This window comes from Podarcis bocagei (genome assembly GCF_964188305.1).
Source record: "Podarcis bocagei genome assembly, chromosome: Z".
Lineage (NCBI taxonomy): Eukaryota > Metazoa > Chordata > Lepidosauria > Squamata > Lacertidae > Podarcis > Podarcis bocagei.
Window position 1 is genome coordinate 11,505,121 of NC_138140.1, and position 19,874 is coordinate 11,524,994.

The window sequence follows — 19,874 nt, forward strand, 5'->3', positions numbered from 1 at the left end:
GTGGTGTGTTTGTTGAGGAACGTGTTTTACACCTCCACCCATTGGGGGATCCTTGTCAGTGAGGGCTCTGGATGGAGGGCGGGTTTCCCCTTCTCTGCCCATTGTGTTGTAGTGGTTGGATGGGTCTTGGAGACATTGGTTCAAATCTCTACTGACCCATGCTTATTTGTGTGATTGATACTGGATCATTTACCACTTCTCTCCCTCTACTACTAGAATATTATTGTGTGGGGAAACTGGTTGGCGAGAGCAACATGTCATGGCTGGAAATTCTGCGTTGAGTCCTGGCCTGGGAGGGTGGGGGCCTGACTGACTCCAACTACAGAAGCTGAGGCTGCAGAAGAGCCCTAACCTGGAACAAGGTTTGAACTATGGAAAGGCAGTATACAAATAATGTGATGTATGTATATATGTATGTATGTATGTATGTATGTATGTATGTATGTACAGCAGTCTGATATGAGCCAGGAATGTGAGGTTGTAGGATATTATTCCTTCACTGAGGTCCAGCACATCAAATTTTTTGATATCAGTTGAAATATGTTCTTTCTCCACCTCCATATTTAAGCACAAGAACCAGTCCAGCACATTAATGTGGCTAACAAGGAGTATATTGCGTATATGGTAGCCATTTTAGACTCTTTCAACAGAAAGAATCTTTTCTCTTGTTATTTAAGAAGCAAATTTTAATAGTTTCCACTGTTGATAATGCCCAAAGATATTGCAGCTCTACAGTAAACGAGACATGACTTTTTAAAATGAAAATGCTGGGCTGGGGTTTTCAGGGTGTAGTCACCAAAGGTGGGGGAACTTCCTTTTACTTCTCTGAGCAATATAAAAACACACCGCAACGCATGTGAAATAGCTGGCCATAAATTTGTTTACATTGGTACCTCGGGTTACAGACGTTTCAGGTTACAGACGCTTCAGGTTACAGACTCCGCTAACCCAGAAATAGTACCTCGGGTTACTTTGCTTCAGGATGAGAACAGAAATCGCACGGCGGCGGCAGCGGGAGGCCCCATTAGCTAAAGTGGTACCTCAGGTTAAGAACAGTTTCAGGTTAAGAACGGACCTCCAGAACGAATTAAGTTCTTAACCCGAGGCACCACTGTATCTGGGGATTTCTGTTCAGCTTTTGTTTTCTAAAAAATAAATAAATTCCAAGCAGTTTACAAAATTACTAAAATGCATCTAAATCATTAAAGGCAACAATCAAGAAAATATAAAGTGGCAAAAAAGAGGCATTGTATAAGATGGGTAGGCTGAAAGAAGCTTTTAAGAAGGTAGAGGTTTAATATAAGACATTAATTATCTAACTATTTTATTTATGTCCCACCTTTTTCTCTATGGAGCTTAAGATGACATATATGGTGATGATGATGATGATGATGATGAAATTAAATTTCTATACTACTCTTCATCTGGAGATCGCAGGGTAGTTTACAATATAAAAAACCACAAAAAGACATACCATAACCCTCAACGCCCCCACAACCACCCTGTGTGGTAGGTTAGGCTGAGAGGCTGTGATTGGCCAAAGGTCCACATCTGAGTAGAGATTTAAACCCTGGTCTCCTGGGTCATAGTCTGACTTTCAATCCACTACATGACCCTGGCTCTCACTGTGGAAAGCTCAGTCAGATAAAATTATATTGGAAGCAAGGCTTTGGAACCAAACCCAGCTCTCTCAGTCTCCCGGGAGGGTTCCGTAATTTGGGTGCTATGATAGTTAAATTTATTTATTACAAACCACTGGCCATCTAGCAAGGTTTGCTGTGATGGGGAAGGGCCTGCTTGAAATCCGAACCATCCTTCTGAAAGAGGTGGGATGCATGGAAGGCTTTGATTCGAATGTTGAATACAGTAGATCCGCCTATTTTTTTTAACTAGGTCTGTGATGACTTCCTTTCCTGCCAAAGCAACTCATGTTCTCAGCAGTGTTCCTGGTGGTGGTTCTGGGCAGCATCCATCCAGTTCCCCCCACTTCCGTGGCTGAGATTTATTTTGATGCATCTGCTGGGGTAGCTCCAGTGGGGTTTGATACTGTGGATCTTTTCCTGAAGCAGGACTGGGGTCCATTTATAAGTGTTCCCTTTTGCCAATGAGTTTTGCTGAGGTGGCATCACTCTTGCTGCTGCCTGCGTCGTTCTTGGAACAACTGGAGTGATTGCGGCTGTCCAACGACAATCAATGTCCTCATGGGGAAAAACAATCAATAGGCAAAAAGGGAAGAGGTGTGAAATCCATTGCTTAATGCAATTTAGGGATCGTTTGGGGCAATGGTTTGCAGAATTATAGAGGCCTGACATTTGCTGACCACAAAATTACCCTTTAAATTATTCAATGGTTGTGGAGATTATCTCTTGACCCCTTAGTACCTCATTCTTGGAACTCCCCAGGACAATGGTGGGCAGTCAGTTATGGGGCTGGGGGGGCTTCTTCCTATCAGTAGCTGCTCAGTCACTCTTAGTAGGCAGTAAAAACAGCCCTATTAAGTTCAAGTTATTTTTGCAATTGGACACTATAAAATAGGATTAAAGGAAGTGTCAGGAGAGGTCAAGGAACCCAGGCACCTCCTGTGGAATGCAGGAGTTGGATAAGGCCAGCCTGGCCCACCTCATCAGCGAGATCCACTTTATTAAGTTTGCAAAAAATGGTCAGAGAAAAGTTTTTCTCCCTCTCTCATAACCCTAGAAGTCATGGATACCCGATGAAGCTGCATGTTAGAAGATTCAGGACAGATAAAATAAAGGATGTCTTCATGCAGCACACAAACTATGGAACCCACAGGAGGCAATGATGGCCACCAACCTAGATGGCTTTAAGATGATTGGACAAACTCAGGGAGGAATCTCAGAACTGTGGAGTTGGATGGGACACCAAGGGTCATCTAGTCCAACCCCCTGCAATGCAGGAATCTCAGCTGGTTCATACATGACAGATGGCCATTCAACCTCTGCTTAAAAACCTTGAAGGGGAACCACAACCTCCAGGGGGAGACCATTCCACAGTCAAACAGCTCTTACTGTCAGAAAGTTCTTCCTGCTGTTTCGTTGGAATCTCTTTTCTTGTGACTCAAATCCATTGATATGGGTCCTAGTCTCTGGAGCTGGAGAAAACAAGCTTGCTCCATCCTCCTTGTGACAGCCCTTGAGATATTTGAAGATGGCCAGCACATCTCCTCTCGGAGAAGGCCATCAGTGGCTACTAGTCACAAGGTCTGTGCTATGCCTCTACGGTCAGAGGCAGCAATGCTTCTGAACATCACTTGCCAGAAGGAACAGGAAGGGAGAGTGCTCTTGTTCCCACTGGTTGGCCATTGTGAGAACAGGATGCGAACTAGATGGGGCACTGGCTTGACCCAGCAAGCTCTTCTTACAGTCTTTATGCTCAGGTTTTCAAATACAGTGGACTCTTGGGTTGATCCGTGTGGGAGGCACATTCGCAGCCCACAGCGTTCGCAACCCACAGTGCCGCGTCTGTGCATGCACGGGTTGTGATTTGGCGCTTCTGCGCATGCGCAAAGCATGATTTAGCGCTTCTGCGCATGCGCGATTGCCGAAACCCAGAAGTAACCTGTTCTGGTACTTCCAGGTTTTGGCGCATCTGTAACCCGGAAAAATGCAACCTGAAGCATCTGCAACCCGAGGTATGACTGTATCCAGAGAGACACATGTGAAAAAGGTTATGTGTTTCCCCCAGTATCACTGCTTTGTGCAGACCCCTGCATTTGGAATCACTCGAAAGGGTCTGTGGAAACCCCCTCACCGCTTTAAAAAAATAAAAATCATAAACTTTAATCATCCTCCTTAGGGAATGCATGCTTTGTTTCTCTGTCTGTCTCGCCCTGTCTCTGGCTGTGTTTACAGAACCTATACTTGAACCCAAGACGGCTTCCGTGGCTAAGCGAAGGTATGTTGCCCATGCCAGGAGATGATCCTGTAGACGATACATTTCCTCCGGGAAGAGGCCTTACTGTTTCTTTTGTTCTGGTTGCCTATCTGCCTTGATCGCAGCACAGGCTCACATTAGTCTGTTGAACTTGGTGGCGGATATATGGAAAGGTGGGAACAACTCCATCTTCTTTTGAATCTTCCTTATGGAGGGACTGAAAGCATTGGCTAGCAATATTAATAGGATTTGCCTGTGTTTAGGACCAAGCCTGAAGATAGTCTTTCAGACATCTCTATTTGGTCCTCAGGACCCTCTCCAAGTCACATCCTTCACCCACCCTGTTTTGCAGCTTCCAAGAGTATTTTTCACCTGGTTAAAAAGAGTCATTGAACTCCAAAACTGTTTCATGCTTGCCTAGTTGGAGGAAAGAGAGGGCCTCATAAATGAAGTTGTTCCAACCACATTTTTCTCCTGGCCCCACCCACTGCTAGCCCTCAGAAAACTGGCTAGGCTGGAGGGGTATCTAGCCCACTGGCTGAAAAAGCTTCCCCACCTCTGCTGTATGATATGGTGGCAGATTGACATGTTGCCCCTGATTCCCTACAAAGGATATGGTTGCTGCTCCTTCCACGTAAAGTGAGGCAGATGGAGACTGTAGTTTGGCATGAGTGGATGATAGGAGCAAATCCCCACAGTTCTTTTATTTCTGGTGGGGCTGGAAGTATCCCCTGCCATGAGAAAAATATCTGGAGAGAAGGAGAACACAGCAGTCGCTGATGTTGAAATATGCAGTTGTACATATATTCACCTTTTACTATTTGGTGACCAACTATTTTACATTGTGCAAATTGTTTGGCTTTCCATCAAAAGTGCAGACCCATCTAGTCTATACTAATCAGTACAGTGGTACCTTGGGTTACAGACGCTTCAGGTTACAGACGCTAACCTAGAAATAGTACCTCGGGTTAAGAACTTTGCTTCAGGATAAGAACAGAAATCGCACAGCGGCAGCAGGAGGCTCCATTAGCTAAAGTGGTACCTCAGGTTGAGAACAGTTTCAGGTTAAGAACGGACCTCCAGAATGAATTAAGTTCTTAGCCTGAGGTACCACTGTATAGCTATATCATGCAAGTCAATATTTCATCCTGGTCAGTATTGCTATTTCACACAAGGTATTATTAATATTATTATTATTTACTTAATTTGTATGTAGCCCTTGACCTGAAGATCACTGGGTTGTTCACAACATAAATATACAGAATGAGAACACAATATACAAAAACCAACCAATAACCCCACTTCCCCGCAAAGGTCATAGAATCAGCCAAAGACCTGGTTATAGAGAAATATTTTCTCCTGGCCCCTAAAGACATGTAATGAAGGTGCCAGGCAAACCACCCTGGGGGAGCGTTCTACAAATGGGGAGCCACCACAGAAAAGGCTTTTTCTTGTGTTTCCACCCTCCAGACCTCTTGTGGGGGAGGCACACAGTGAAGAGCCTCAGGTGTTCATATGTGGAGAGGAGGTATTGTCATTTAGGGCTTTATAAGTCAAAACCAGCTCTTTGAATTGGGTCCAGAAACTAATTGGCAGCCACTGAAGTCAGGTCAGGATCAGTGTAATATGCTCAAACTGTCACACAATGGATTAGTTCTCAAGTCAAAACATTTCCCATTTAAAAGTGCAGATCTGGCTTGCTATTACACACTAGTTAATATTGCTACGTAACATAAATCACCATTCCACGTGGGTAAGTATTGCTATCAAGGTAGTCACATTACATAGTTCTACAGTCAAAACATACCTCTCCTACTCTGTTTCTTCCTGACTAAAAAGCATGAACTGGGCAAATGGCTTAATATGGAAGAAATTCATCAAGTCATTTGTGGCTCCCTCTACCCATACCCCCTGCTACCATAGACCCAAATAATTTTTAACATTTTGCTTCTGGGGACACTTCTCCACAATCTGCACATTTGAATGTTTGGTTTTTCTTGATTGGGAGAAAATGAAATTAGAGGTACTCACCACTTGACTAGTGCTACACATTAAAACACTTACCGTAAATCATGAAAATTCAACAGCATTTTTGTGTGATTTCCCCCCTTTAAAATACACAGTTTTGACTCATGCAATCATTTTGAAAGCAATTTTCTCTAACATCATGCATTTTTTAAAGTTACTATCATCAATATGTCACGTTTTTTCTGCACACTTCCCCCCAATATCTGCATTTTTGTAAGCTTCGGTTGGTTGGTGAATTGCATTGCAAAATTCGGCCAAGTGTGAATTTTGAAAGACAGATTGTTTTGGAAAGCGCAGATTTGATAGATTTGCCTTTAAATGCAAATAGAACTGAATTTCTCCCTCTGTTGTACATAGCAGATTTGGAAAAGCTTCCAGGGGCAGCCAGCATAATCAAGCAGCTGGAGCCGCTCCCCATGAGAAAAAGTTGCCGTGTTTGGGGCTTTTTAGCTTAAATAAAAAGCAAGTAAGGCAGAGGTGTATAAAATGGTGCCTGCTTTCAAAAGAGAGGAGCTTTTATTGCTCTCTCATGATATTAGAACAAGAGGTCATCTGGTGAAGCTGATTGGTTAGTATTTCAGGACAGCCAGGCTCTTCTTAAACTCAGCTTTCTGACCATTTACAGGTTTATAAGCCCCTTGCTCTTGCTTGTGCCCTGAGAGTATAAAACACATGGCATAGGGTGTGGGCCTTTGGGCCATCAAGCACCTGTCAGAGCCACAATCTTATTTATTTATTTCTTCTAACTAGATTCACACTCCATTTGATATTAATAATACCTCCAAGTGGTTTACAAAAGGAATAGAGCAGAAGAATTGTTAGTAAAATCAGTTAAAAACAACTATTTAAAACAATAAAATAAAATCAGCAGTAAGTTAAAAACCCAGATCAGATGACATGTAGACATTCTACATGTCTCTGTAGGCTTGCCTGAACAAAAATGCTTTTAGCAGGTGCAAAAAAAGAGAGCGCGGCATAGAAGCCTGCCTGATGTCAAGAAACAGGGAGTTCCAAAGGTGGGTGCTGCCACACACACACACACAAAATGAGTATTATGTGGAACCAGTAACAGTGGAAGTTCCGCAAATTGAAGCAGTTGAGTGTGCATAAATGGGGTAAGGTGATCTTTCAAGTAAACTGGTTGCAAGCTATTAAGGGCATTAAGACACTCGATATTTTTAGTAATAATAATAATAATAATAATAATAATAATAATAATAATTTTTTATTTATACCGTGCCCTTCCAGGTTCAGAAAACTGGGCTCAGGGTGGCTAACAACAAATTTAAAACACTTAATTGATACAATGAAAAAACAGCATAAAATATAGTATAAAACGTGAATAACAATAAATTCAGAATCAATTTAGGGGTGAAATCCATCCAATAAACATTAAATGATCACCAGGGCCAGCTGGCTAAATTAGTCCTATCTGGGCAAGCGAGGAGACCAGGGGAGAATTAGCTGTGGGATCCCAGAGTGCGTAATCTTCATAAAAAGGGGAGGGGGAGGGAAGGAAGGGGAATAAAAAATCAGGCTAAGTTCAAATTGAAAGCCAGGCAGAATAGCTCTGTGTTACAGACCCTGCGGAAGGAAGTTAAATCCTGCAGCACCCTGGTCTCATGGGACAGAGCATTCCACCAGGATGGAGCCATCACTGAAAAGGCCCTGGCCCTGGTGGAGGATAATCTGACTTCCTTAGGGCCCGGGACCTCTAAACTATGATCATTCATGGACCTTAAGGTCCTTTGTGGGGCAGACCAGGAGAGGCGGTCCTGTAAATACGAGGGCCCTAAGCCAGTAACTCCTTATTTGGCTGGTAATACCTAGTGAAATCTTACTTGGCTTGCTTGCAAGTAATACCACTGCATCTGCTTTGCACACAGAAGATCCCAGATTCAATCCTCACCATCACAAGATCAAGCTAGGAGGGATTCTTATCTAAAATCCTGGTAAGCTGCTGCCAGTCAGTGCAGACAACAGTGAACTAGATGGACCAATGCTCTGATCTGGCAAAAGCAGTGGTGGGCAATATCCATTGAAAATTATAAGTAGGTGGTGCTGGGAGTCAGGTAAAGCCAACTCCTTCTAGTTTTGTCCCTGTCCACCTCCCTCCTGAGTTCTACAAGGGCAACATTGAGACTATGGAGGAGGCGGTCCACAGACCTGGACATGTTGTAAGTAAGAAAGACAGGCGGATGTGTGGGGAGAGGTTGACCGAGGGCAGACAGAGGCTGGTGAGGCAGTGCCCTGTTGTCCTAATGGAACAGCCTCTCTGGGTACAGTGGCATAGCGTGGGCTGCCATCACCCAGGGCAAGACAAGTATTGCGCCCCCTAACCCGTGAACCGTTAGCACTCCCTGAGTCCCTTCCACCAGTTCACTATTGAATAAAGTCAATGAAAGACTCTACCACGCTGATTTCTGTATCTTCAGTCTGCACACATTGAATCACTTGATAGATTTGCCCCACCAGCCCCACTCACCCCTGCATCATCCCAGAGACCAGCAGCTTCCTTTACAGAGCTAAGATCAGCTTCCATTTGCAGAGATATGGGGGTATCTCTTCCTTGGCACTGCCCCCTTATCCTAACTCTCTCTGTTGATTGGTCTGCAGCTGATAACTCTCCTAATCCATGTTGTCAATGGCACTGCTGGCAGGAGGGTGGCAGCATGGGCTAGAGCTCCTTGGCACCACCCACTGATAGGCTGAAACAAAGGGGCAATAGCTCTGCAACCTATTTGAGCAGCAGCTGTGGTGCCCCGTGAATGTTGAGCCTGGCAGAAAGCGGGATGGGGGATAGGTTAACAGCAGGTATCTTTCTGAAGCCCATGCAGGGTGGACCCTAGCAACTGGCTATTGCTTATTATCGGCTCTTCAGTCTCTCTCTCTCTCTCTCTCTCTCTCTCTCTCTCTCTCTCTCTCTCTCCCCCCCCCCCCCGCTTTTGAAATTTTGTACTCCTAATAATGTTGTGCCCAGGACAACCACCTCTGCAGCCCAACCCACACGGCATCACTGCCTGAGCTTAGGGCAGGTTCCTATGATTTGCCAGGATGCCTAAATTAGCATAGCATGGGAGAAGGGTGACTTCAACCCACACCTGATAAAAGGCTGGTGATCTGTCAAGCGGTTTCCTCTGCTCCATTTATCAGCATGAAAAATGTTCAGCTGGAGGTTCCCTTAATCTCATTTGAGCCCTAACCAACCATCACAAACATGCTGAACCTCTACAAAAACAACAATGACCAAAGGCCCTGTTCCTGCCGAACATCTTCCTTTGGGGACTCCTTGCACTGTTGATTGAGTATTGGTGATTCAGAAAGAGAAGATTCCACTCATTCCACCCCTCCATGGCAGGGCAAAAGAAATCTGGGTACACGCCTCCCAGCTGTTTCCATACATAGAATGCTTCTCATTCCTCCTTTTTTCCCTCTCCCTTCTTAGTTTGCAGAGGTAGAGAAAAATCATCCGGGGCTCAATTTAACACCATAGATGCAGAAAAGAGCCCTGAGCAACACCCACAAGGCAGTTGCTTTTGGAGAGAGAGATGGAGAATGGTGCCGTACCAAAGTACCGTTGCCTGTCCCTGTGTGCATGTTTCAGGATGAAATATTGTTCCGCTGAGAGAGATTGGAATGCCACTACCAACTCTGCTGAAGGCTTTATCCTGCATTTTCTCTTTGTAAATTTGTTAGGTTCCATGCCAATGTTCCTCACTGTGCATTCTTTGATGCTTAATTCTGTGGGTGCGGGGGGGGGGGGGAGAGAAAGAGAAGAGTTCCTTTCTAAAATAAGAGGCTTCTTAAATTGCTCCCACTGCTTAACATCAGGCGTGCCATTGACTTGATCCAAGAAGACGGCTTTTCTACCGTTGTTGTTAGCTTTATCCAGTAGCAGAGGTCCAATGGTCCAGGGTTAAAGACCTGTTACTATTTCTGCAGCAGTGCCCCAGTCTCCAGAATCCCAGAGCTACCCAATCAGCATGAAAGGACAGCTTTTTAGCGACTGAGAAAATGTCTTCTCAATCTTTGTTTGATTGCAGCCCATTGGAGTGAAAGCAGTTGAGTCACCCAATGAGGAATAGCTCTTAGGGTCACTCTGGACAAGGTGTGCAGGAAGAACTCTGAGGCAGATTAGTTCTGTATGCTTCAGAACTAAACATTTAGGAACCCACAAAACACAAGGTGCTTCGGGATCAAGAGAATGTTGTGCAAGTTCTGATATGTACAATGGAACTTTAAAGACAACACAACTCAAGACATTGAAAGAAGATATTAGAATACTCCAAATCATTTGCAAGGTACATGCACAGAAATCAGTGCACAGAAATCAGTGCAATCAACTGAAAGGCAACACTTGGAGATATACATTGATCATTGCAATGCATGCTTAATTGTAATTATTGTATAATTATAAAGTTATTGTATAATCTTGGGAGGTTGTATAATCTTAGAAGGGGCGTGGCTGTGAGGGTGTGTGGCTGTGACTGCTGTAAAGGAATCATTTGCTGTAAAGGAATCATTTGCCACTACAGTACTATCCAATAGGGGACGCTATGGTGGGGAGACTGCCATTTTGAATAGCTCCACCCCTCAGGAAGGGGATTGGCTGATGCTGATTTCTATCTAGTGCAAGTATTTTGGTGGAGCCCTCTGTTCACTTAGGTGTTTCTTACATTCTGATGGCGCTTAATCTTTTCTTCCTCCTGAACACTACTCACAGCCAGGCCTCATCACAGTTTGTTGTCCTTCACCTGCTCAAATACATCTTCCATCAACCACCTCAGTCCTGCTCAGATGTTATGGCCAAACAGGGAATGGCAATGTCTGTAGAGGATGGGTGGCTGAATTGGAATTCAAACCCTGGTCTTTGTGGTCAAAGGTTGAAGCCCTAACACACTAGACCACACCAATGTTGAGCAGGAAGGTCTGAACAGGCTTCTAGGCCCATTTGGCTGCTCTGTCAGTGTTCCTGATCATGAGGAGGCCTATAAACCTGTTCAAGCAAATGAAGAATATTCAAAGGATGTCACATGCATAATCTGAGTACATCTTACAACAGTCCTCTGTATTGTTATTAGCAGTGGTATTGTTAAATATAGACTGCTGATATAGATTGCAATCCTATTTCCTTTTGCTTGGGATCACAATGAAAGTAATTTTTGTATAGACATGCATAGTATTGAACTGTCACAATCAGATGCAGTAATGCTTCTGAGGGCCAGTTGCTGGAAACTTCAGAACCAGGGCTGTCTTAAGAATACGCAGCACTGGGGTGCTAAGATCCACCCAGTACGCCCCCCCCCCAGTTGCCCAGTCCCAGGCATGCAGGAGGTCGGAGCCAGCTGGCCGCCTCAGCATCACGCTGGCTTGGTTGCCACTGAACTCATGGCGCACAGCCGCCTGCAGCAGAAGAGTCCACCGCGGTGCTCCAACCGATGGGTGGGCTCTTCCCTGGACTCAACTCTCAGGCCCCGGACTCTTGGCCTGGTGCCACTGAGAGCCCAGTGCCCGTGTGCCCTGCACCCCTAGTGCCTATGGGTAAGACGGCCCTGCTCAGGACAAGAGAGTTCTGTTGTACTCAAATCAAGCTTGCAGTTCTCTCACAGGCACCTGGTAGGTCACTGTGAGAATAGGATGATGGCCTAGGAGGGCCATTGGCTTGATCTAGCAGGCTTTTCTCACATCTGTAACCGTTAGGGCTGTATAGGCAATGTTATTCCTACTCAGAGTAGACGCACTGGAGCTGATGACTTGTCTTAGGTTCATTGATTTCAATTGTTTCACTCTCAGAACATATTTGGATACCACCCATTACTTGGAAGTCCCCATCATAGCAACGTAAAAACAGTCTTGCATTAAACAGCCTTAGAAAGGAATATTTGCCAAAGCTGACATAATAGTTTTTAATAATAGTCGTAAAAATAATAACAGCAGCAAACTTTATGATAATGATCGTGATGATAAAAGCTAATGCTAACAAACAGCACCATCAGAGCAACAAAACCTCTGCTGTTTTCAGAGTGAATGCTGGCAATTGAGTAATTCTTAGCAACCTGGATGTTTTTTTAAAAATTAATTGCTGCTCCAATTTACCTTTCTTTTTCTGTTGAAAAAAATAAAATAAAGTACAAGTTTATAGGCTGTTCCAGTTGCTGCTGGCGTGACTTCAAAACCTCGCGGGCTTCTTTTGTACTCTTTAAGCATCTGCCTGGCTATGTTCGCTTTTCCCTTCGGTGAACTCTGCAAAAAAGCAGCAGCAGCAAAGATTAAAGAAAGCTCAGATAATTTCTGCCCAGTGGGGTGCATTTGGTGAAAGCACTGGTGTGCTTCCCGCCCCCAGATGTCTCATACAAATGAAATTGCTACAGGGGAAATGCAGGCCTCTCCTGGGATGAGGTGATGCCCCCTTTTTTTTGCAACTGAGACAGTTATAGGCCAGGTGAGGGCTGACAAAAATTCTCTGAGAGGTTTTATTTTCCCCTTTCCACGCCAGTGGGTGTTTCTCATAGTAAACATGTACATAGGATGGAGAAGGGTGCTCAGCAAATCAGGACTTGCTGATATCGCCTCTGAAGAAGAGCTGTTGAATGCCATGGAGAGCTCCTGTACAACCAAGGACCTGGAGGACTGCTCCTTACTCCCAAGAACTGTCCCATCTCATGGATGTTGCACCTGGGTGATAACTCCTCCAACCACAAGCTTCCCCTTTATCCCCAATTCTCTCCATTAACCTCCCATAGCCCTCAAAGCTAAGTTCAAGGTGCTGGTTTTAGTGTATAAAGTCCCATGCCAATTGGGACCAGGATACTTGAAAGACATCCCATCTCTCATACACCCCAACCACCCATGCAATCTGTAGGTGAGGGTTTCCTGCAGATGCCATAGAACTGCTAGGTTGGCAGGAGCAGGGACCAAGCAATGGGAGCTCACCCCATCACAGGGATTCGAACCACCAACCTTCTGATCGGCAAGTCCTAGGCTCTGTGGTTTAACCCACAGCGCCACCTGCTGTTTAGAGATGCTTTAATGTTGTATCATTTGTGTGTTTGTCTCCCTGGGCTCCTAATGATGATGGTGGTTGTGGTGGTACAATAGTAGCAACAACAGTGAGTAGTCTACTGTGGACAAGGAAAAAGTATATTCATGGCTCCTTCCACTTTTGCTCCTGCCCCACCCACCACTGGCATGTGGGCCCCCAAAAAACTGCTCAGAAGGGAATGCAGCTCTCGGGGTGGAAGAATGCCCATCCACCCAGGCTAAAAGAATATAGGAAATGATGCTTAAGAGAAGCAGCTGCCAGAGGAACCATGTGCAGGATAGCATGGAAACAACTCAAAACTGGGTATGCTTAGCCTGGAGATGAGCCACCCTTCTGTGTTTTTTAGGGATATTTTATTGCATTCCTACTAATCCCACCCCAGTTTTCTTACATCCCCCCACCAACAGGCATTCTGCCTGTGGCTGCTGAGCATGCAGTCCCTACTGGACTGTTTTGGGGAGTTCTTCCAACAGGTTGCTGACTCTCCCTCCTCCTTGTGTGTGCACAGCACTGTTTTGGCTCCCAACACACTGTCACTCACCACCTGAACATCAGGAACAGAGGGAACGATAATTTCCTTTCTTTTGGTTACTAGCTATGATGGCTCCTAGCCATGGTGGCTATGTTCTCAATACACTGTTGGATGTCGTAATGGCCACTAGCTTGGAACGTCTACTGCCAGTGTCAGCAACTGAATGTCAGCTGTTGGGAATCACAAGTGGAGAAAGTGCTCTTGTGTTTGGGTCTTGCTTGTGGGTTTCCAGCAGGATTCTGGTTGGCCACTGTGAGAACCGGATGCTGGACTAGATGGACCATTGGTCTGATCCAGCAACCTATTACATTCCCACATTACAATGGGCTTCCATTACCACTAAGCACTGCTAGTTAAGTATTTAAAGGCAATTAGCTGGTGCTGCCCAGAATTAATCATAGAATCATAGAGTTGGAAGAGACCACAAGGGCCATCGAGTCCAACCCCCTGCCAAGCAGGAAACACCATCAGAGCACTCCTGACATATGGTTGTCAAGCCTCTGCTTAAAGACCTCCAAAGAAGGAGACTCCACCACACTCCTTGGCAGCAAATTCCACTGTCAAACAGCTCTTACTGTCAGGAAGTTCTTCCTAATGTTTAGGTGGAATCTTCTTTCTTGTAGTTTGGATCCGTTGCTCCGTGTCCGCTTCTCTGGAGCAGCAGAAAACAACCTTTCTCCCTCCTCTATGTGACATCCTTTTATATATTTGAACACGGCTATCATATTACCCCTTAACCTCCTCTTCTCCAGGCTAAACATGCCCAGCTCCCTTAGCCATTCCTCATAAGGCATCGTTTCCATTACTTTTAAAGGAATAGCAAAGCTTGATTTGTGGACATTCTCATATATATTCATATTGGTGGGTCTTAGAAGAAGGCAGGGGTAATAGGGACTGGAAAATGTATTGCCTTTGGACGGCAGCTAGCCAGTGCCTTTTGACTAGTGCTGGTCAGCAGCCAACCCCAAAATGTCACCCCCTGATATATCATATGAACTGTCACACGTGCTTCTTTGCAGTCTCTGGTGCTTCCCTCCCCCCCTGAAGTGGGAGGGGCCCCTGTGTCTGAATTTTGGAACTGGGCCCGGGAAACCTTTTGGGATTTAGGAATTGAGTCTTATCCAGGTGTGCCTGGAGCTGGAGGGCAGCCACCTGCTCAGAGCAACCGTAACTTCCTTCTTTCATCTGAAGGGGCCTTTTTAATTGGTGTAAATAGAAGGGCTGAGTCTGAGTGTACTGGAGGCTTCCTCGTGGTGAAATCGGTAGCAGGGAGAGAAAGGCGCTTTGTATGGGCTCAGAGACATCCTCTTGCTTCCCATGCGCAGACAACATTTGTATTTAACTTCCAAGCTGGTTTGAGATTTAGTACTTTTTATTTCTTAAAAAACAATCTTACTTCTTTTACTTACGTATTTACAATGCAATCCTATGAAGTGTATAAGCTATGTGTCTGCTCAGAAGTAAACTCTGCAAAGTTTGACGGGGCTAATTGCTAGGAAATGATATATATATATATATATATATATATATATATATATATATATATATGTAGGTTTTGGTGTCTTCGGGTGTCTTCCCGTGTAAGAGTTGGGGTGTCTAGGCGACGTTTCGACGAGGTCTCACTCGTCATCTTCATGACGAGACCTCGTCGAAACGTCGCCTAGACACCCCAACTCTTACACGGGAAGACACCCGAAGACACCAAAACCTACATTCCTGTACCCGTGAAAATCTACGAAAGCAAATATATATATATATATATATATATATATATATAGTCCAGTAGCACCTTAGATCTGCTAGGAAATGGTTATCAATAAAATTGCAGCCCTTCAGCAGGTGTCAAAAGAATAAAACAACAGCGAACATTTAAAAGAAAAGATAAAAAGAGAATCCAAGCCTAGAATCTGCAGTTTCTGTACATTAACTGAACAATAAGACAACAGTGAAAAGTTAGGTATTGCTCTTGGAAGACTTAGTGCTGATCCACACAATATATTTAAAGCAAATGTGAGGCACATTTAAAAGACCTGGATCCACCCCTCCCCCACTCACCAAAGAATCATAGGAACTGTTGTTAATGGTGCTGGGAATCCTAGCTCCATGAGGGAGGGAAGTATCCCAGGATACTTTAGTGAAAGTCATGTGTTTTAAAGGTGCCTTGAATGTGCTTTAAATTAAACCTGTTGTTATTATTTATTAAATTAGTATACCACCCTTCATCTGAAGATCACAGGGCAGTTCGCAACATAAAAATGCAAAATGAGAAATACAAAAATACATAATAAAGTAGATACAACCCAATGTCCACCTGCCCACAAACACATTTTAAAGGCCATAGAATGTTAATCTATAATCAGCCAAGGGCCTGGTCATAGAGAAATGTTTTTGCTTGGCACCTAAAGATATGTAATGAAGGCTCCATGTGAGCCTCCCTGGGGCCCGTTCTCATGTTGCCGCCCATCCTTTCAGTTACGCTAACCAAAACATAAGCATCCTTCAAAATTGTCACTTGTCTGAATTTTGCAGTGCAGTTCTCCAACAAAATAACGTGTACAGTGGTACCTCGAGTTAAGTACTTAATTTGTTCCGGAGGTCTGTTCTTAACCTGATACTGTTCTTAACCTGAAGCACCACTTTAGCTAATGGGGCTTTCTGCTGCCGCCACACTGCCGCCGCCCGATTTCTGTTCTCATCCTAAAGCAAAGTTCTTAACCTCAGGTACTATTTCTGGGTTAGCGGAATCTGTAACCTGAAGCGTCTGTAACCTGAAGCGTATGTAACCCGAGGTACCACTGTACTGAAAAATTGCATGCACAAGGGTGAAGTGTGTATAAAAAGGTACACAGTGAAAATGGTATTGAAAGTGTGTTGTATCAGGCAAAGTTGCTTTGCAAAAATATTTATGTTATGCAAAATCACATACATATGTAAATATATTAGAATAAATTTGCTCTTAAATGCTGGTGTATTTTCATTAGGACTTTGAAAATATCACAAACTGGTGTGGAAATATGCAAAATATTGGTAAAATGAGAACCTGAAATTGACAGGTTCATCCATCCCTTCTCCAAGCTGATCAGCCTTCTTACCTATAAACAGTACAGGGGGTGGCCCTGCCAGTCAGCTTCCTTCTCCTTAGTCTCAGTATTGCCCCTTGTAGAACTCTGTAATGGGGAGGAGGAAGACGGGGACACGGGATCACAGCTAGGCTGTCACATTCACTGGGATTAATTTCTAAGTAGTCATGTGCTGGACTGGACTGTTACTTTTCTCCATTGTGCTTCTTCAGGATGGGAGTCAATGGCCTAGAATGGCTTCAAGAAATAAACAAGCACAGAACAGATTATTCGTGCCTGGCTTTTCCTAGAAACAGGGAAACATTCCTAAAAGCACATTGCAACACACACAATGTTTATCATTGTGGCTACTGGCTCCGCACGTTCTGTGCCCTCCGGGTGTTACAGGAGTGCCTACTTTGATTGGATCTCATGTTCAGCTGTGCCCTGTGAGAGGCTGCAATTCAGGGTCTATTGCTGCTTGTGACATATTCTAGCGGCATTATCAATGGCTACTAGACACAATGGCTATTTTATTCTTCCACTGTTGGAGGCTGCATGCCTCTGCATTCCAGCTGCTGAGGATCACAGGTGGGGATTGCTGTGCTCAAGTCCTGTTTGCAGGCTCCTCGTAGGGGCAACTGGCTGTCCACTTTTGAGAACAGGATGTACATAGAGTTGAAGGAAGAATTTGGAAAAAGGGCGCTCTTTCCCACTTCCTCTTTCATCTCTATGTGCTTTTCCAGGCTTAGACTGGAACACTGTTACTCACCACAGCTGTCACCAGCAGGAATGTCCACTGGGCTCTTTGCTCAGGGTTCCTACTTCAGCCTCCTGCAGAGATGATTCCTTGTCACACATTATGTTGCAAGTCTGTGGACACTAGCAAGGAACTGTGGCTTATTATGAGATAAGGACAGGAAACCTTTTTGAGCCTGGGGGCCTCTTTCTCTTCTGGGCAACTTCCAAAGGGTCACATACCAGTGGTGGACAGGGTCAGAGGCAAATACAGTGGTACCTCAGGTTACATACGCTTCAGGCTACATATGCTAATCCAGAAATAATACCTTGGGTTAAGAACTTTGCTTCAGGATGAGAACAGAAATTGTGCTCCGGTGGTGCAGCAGCAGCAGGAGGCCCCATTAGCTAAAGTGGTGCTTCAGGTTAAGAACAGTTTCAGGTTAAGAACGGAACTCCAGAACGAATTAAGTTCTTAACCCGAAGTACTACTGTACCAACAGAGCAACAATGTGTTCATTGCAAATGGCATCTTTAGGAGTGCACACAACTTCAGGAGTACAGTGGTACCTCGGGTTATGTTACCTCCGGGTAATGCAATTCGAGTTACGAACACGGCAAACCCGGAAGTGTATACTTCCGGGTTTCACCGTGTGTGCGCGCGCAGAAGCGCTCTAACTTGCCGCGCACGTGCGCAGAAGCAGCACCTCTGGATACGGACTTTTCGGGGTAAGTATGGACCCCCGGGACGAATTAAGTTAGTATCTGGAGGGTCCACTGTACAGCTGAACAACGTAATATGTGAATTGTCCCATAGGCTCTGATATTGGACATGGGATCTAGGGAAGAGCCATGCTTGAAATCAAACCCTTCCCTTTAAACTGGGGTGAGAAAGGGCTACCTTTTCAAAGGATATTTGTGCACAGAAAGTTGGCTTATACCTTTTGAGACTTGCTTGGTGCTCCAGCTTTTGCGGAGTGGGAAAATGCCCCTCTCCCCACCACTGATTCTTTCAAAGAGGTATAGAAAAAAGAAGTTCAGACATAATAATATATCAAAATGTGAGATGCCTTCTCATTAGGAAATCTGTGTAAGTGCATTAGTGGCCAACCACAGCTAGAACCAAGAGCCGGCAAAAGGATCCCAGCGTGGGCCTGGCTCTAATCTGGATCAGATGGCACCAGCCTCCAACATATGCACTGAATTTGTAAGGTTGCGTTTGGAAGGTGGATGAGGTGATGGTGTGTGTGTGTGTGTGTGTGTGTTAGGTAGTGCTCTTTCACACAGAAGCGGGCCAGACTTGGCTGAGTCCCTCAAAGAGAGAGTGAGGGAGTCAGCGGGGTAGGTTGCCTCTGTCAATGGCAGATTGATCTCGGTAGGGTGACCAAGTTAAATAATTTTAGATAAATAAACACGGGAGGAAGGCAGGCCCATCTCATTTTACCAAAGAGCTGCTCCACAACCTGGTGGAGGAGAGTTTGGGAACAGGAACTTTGCTGGGGGTTGTGGCTCATTTATAGTCAGATTCTATTCTTTGTAAGAGCCTTTGATGGTACTTCTGCATGAGAAAGGGAACATTCTGCACTAAGGATGGATGAACTTCTCAAATTCAGTTTCCCTCGCTCATTTTTCCAAACTTAACTTCAGTTCTCCAAATTTCTACATCAGTTTGTGACTTTTTTTTAAACAAGTCCTTGTGGAAATTTCCCTCCTCCTCCTTCTTCCTAGCTGTTACTTCACCCAAAGGTCCCAAGGCAGGTTAAAACCAGGGCACCCACACAAAGTTGTTGATTGTTGCAGTCACACTGCGGTGTTGCTGCAGCACTGCAACAATCTCCATGCCACCTGCAGCCTCCATCCCGCAACACAGAGTGCTGTGCTGCCCACAGACAGCTAGAGAGGTACCAGAACGCACAAAAGAGGTGCCGGAACTCACCAAAGAGTTCTGGTGAGTTCCAGCTGAAAAAAAGCCTTGGATAAAACATTAAACCACAATATTAAAACAGTTTAAAACAACATGATCAAAGGAATAAGGTGGGACCTAAATATAAACACTTTGAGTGCCAAAAACCAGACGGTCTGTATTTTGGTGCATATTTCTCCTAATTTACACATTATGTATGTATTTTTGTCTAATAGACAAACTTTGGTAAATCCATTTTTACCCTAACATAATGTGTGCTTATATGTTATTTTCATGAATATATGAACTTTAGTGCACAATTTCCTCTAGCATATCCATATCTGTATACATTATTTTGTTGGAGCAAAGCTGAAAAATTGAACAACTGAAAAACTGGAGCAGTGCCAATTTCGAAGGTTGGTTTGCATATTGTTCCAAAAAGTGCCAAATTAGGTTGGTTCATCTTTAAATGCAAACCAAACTGAACTTTTCTCCCCCACCTCTATTCTCACCCCCCAGGGGAGAAAAAAAACCCATCACATTTTTACATCATTTGAACCTGCTTTCAATTTAGAACATAGTCATGTGGTTAGTAGCCTTCTCCATGAATTTGTATAATCCTCTTTTAAAGCCATCCAAGTCGGTAGCCATCATTGCCTCCTGTGGGAGAAAGTTCTG

General features: G+C 44.5%; 1 long non-coding RNA gene across 1 annotated transcript in view; it reads right to left on the reverse strand.

Annotated features, from left to right (window-relative positions):
• LOC308579363 overlaps positions 1-19,866 on the reverse strand; it is a 173,373-nt gene extending 153,507 nt beyond the window's left edge. Inside the window, exon 1 of the long non-coding RNA XR_014004445.1 lies at positions 17,600-19,866. This is a non-coding gene — a long non-coding RNA (uncharacterized lncRNA). The remainder of the gene's footprint in view (positions 1-17,599) is intronic.
• Positions 19,867-19,874: the final 8 nt, after the last annotated feature.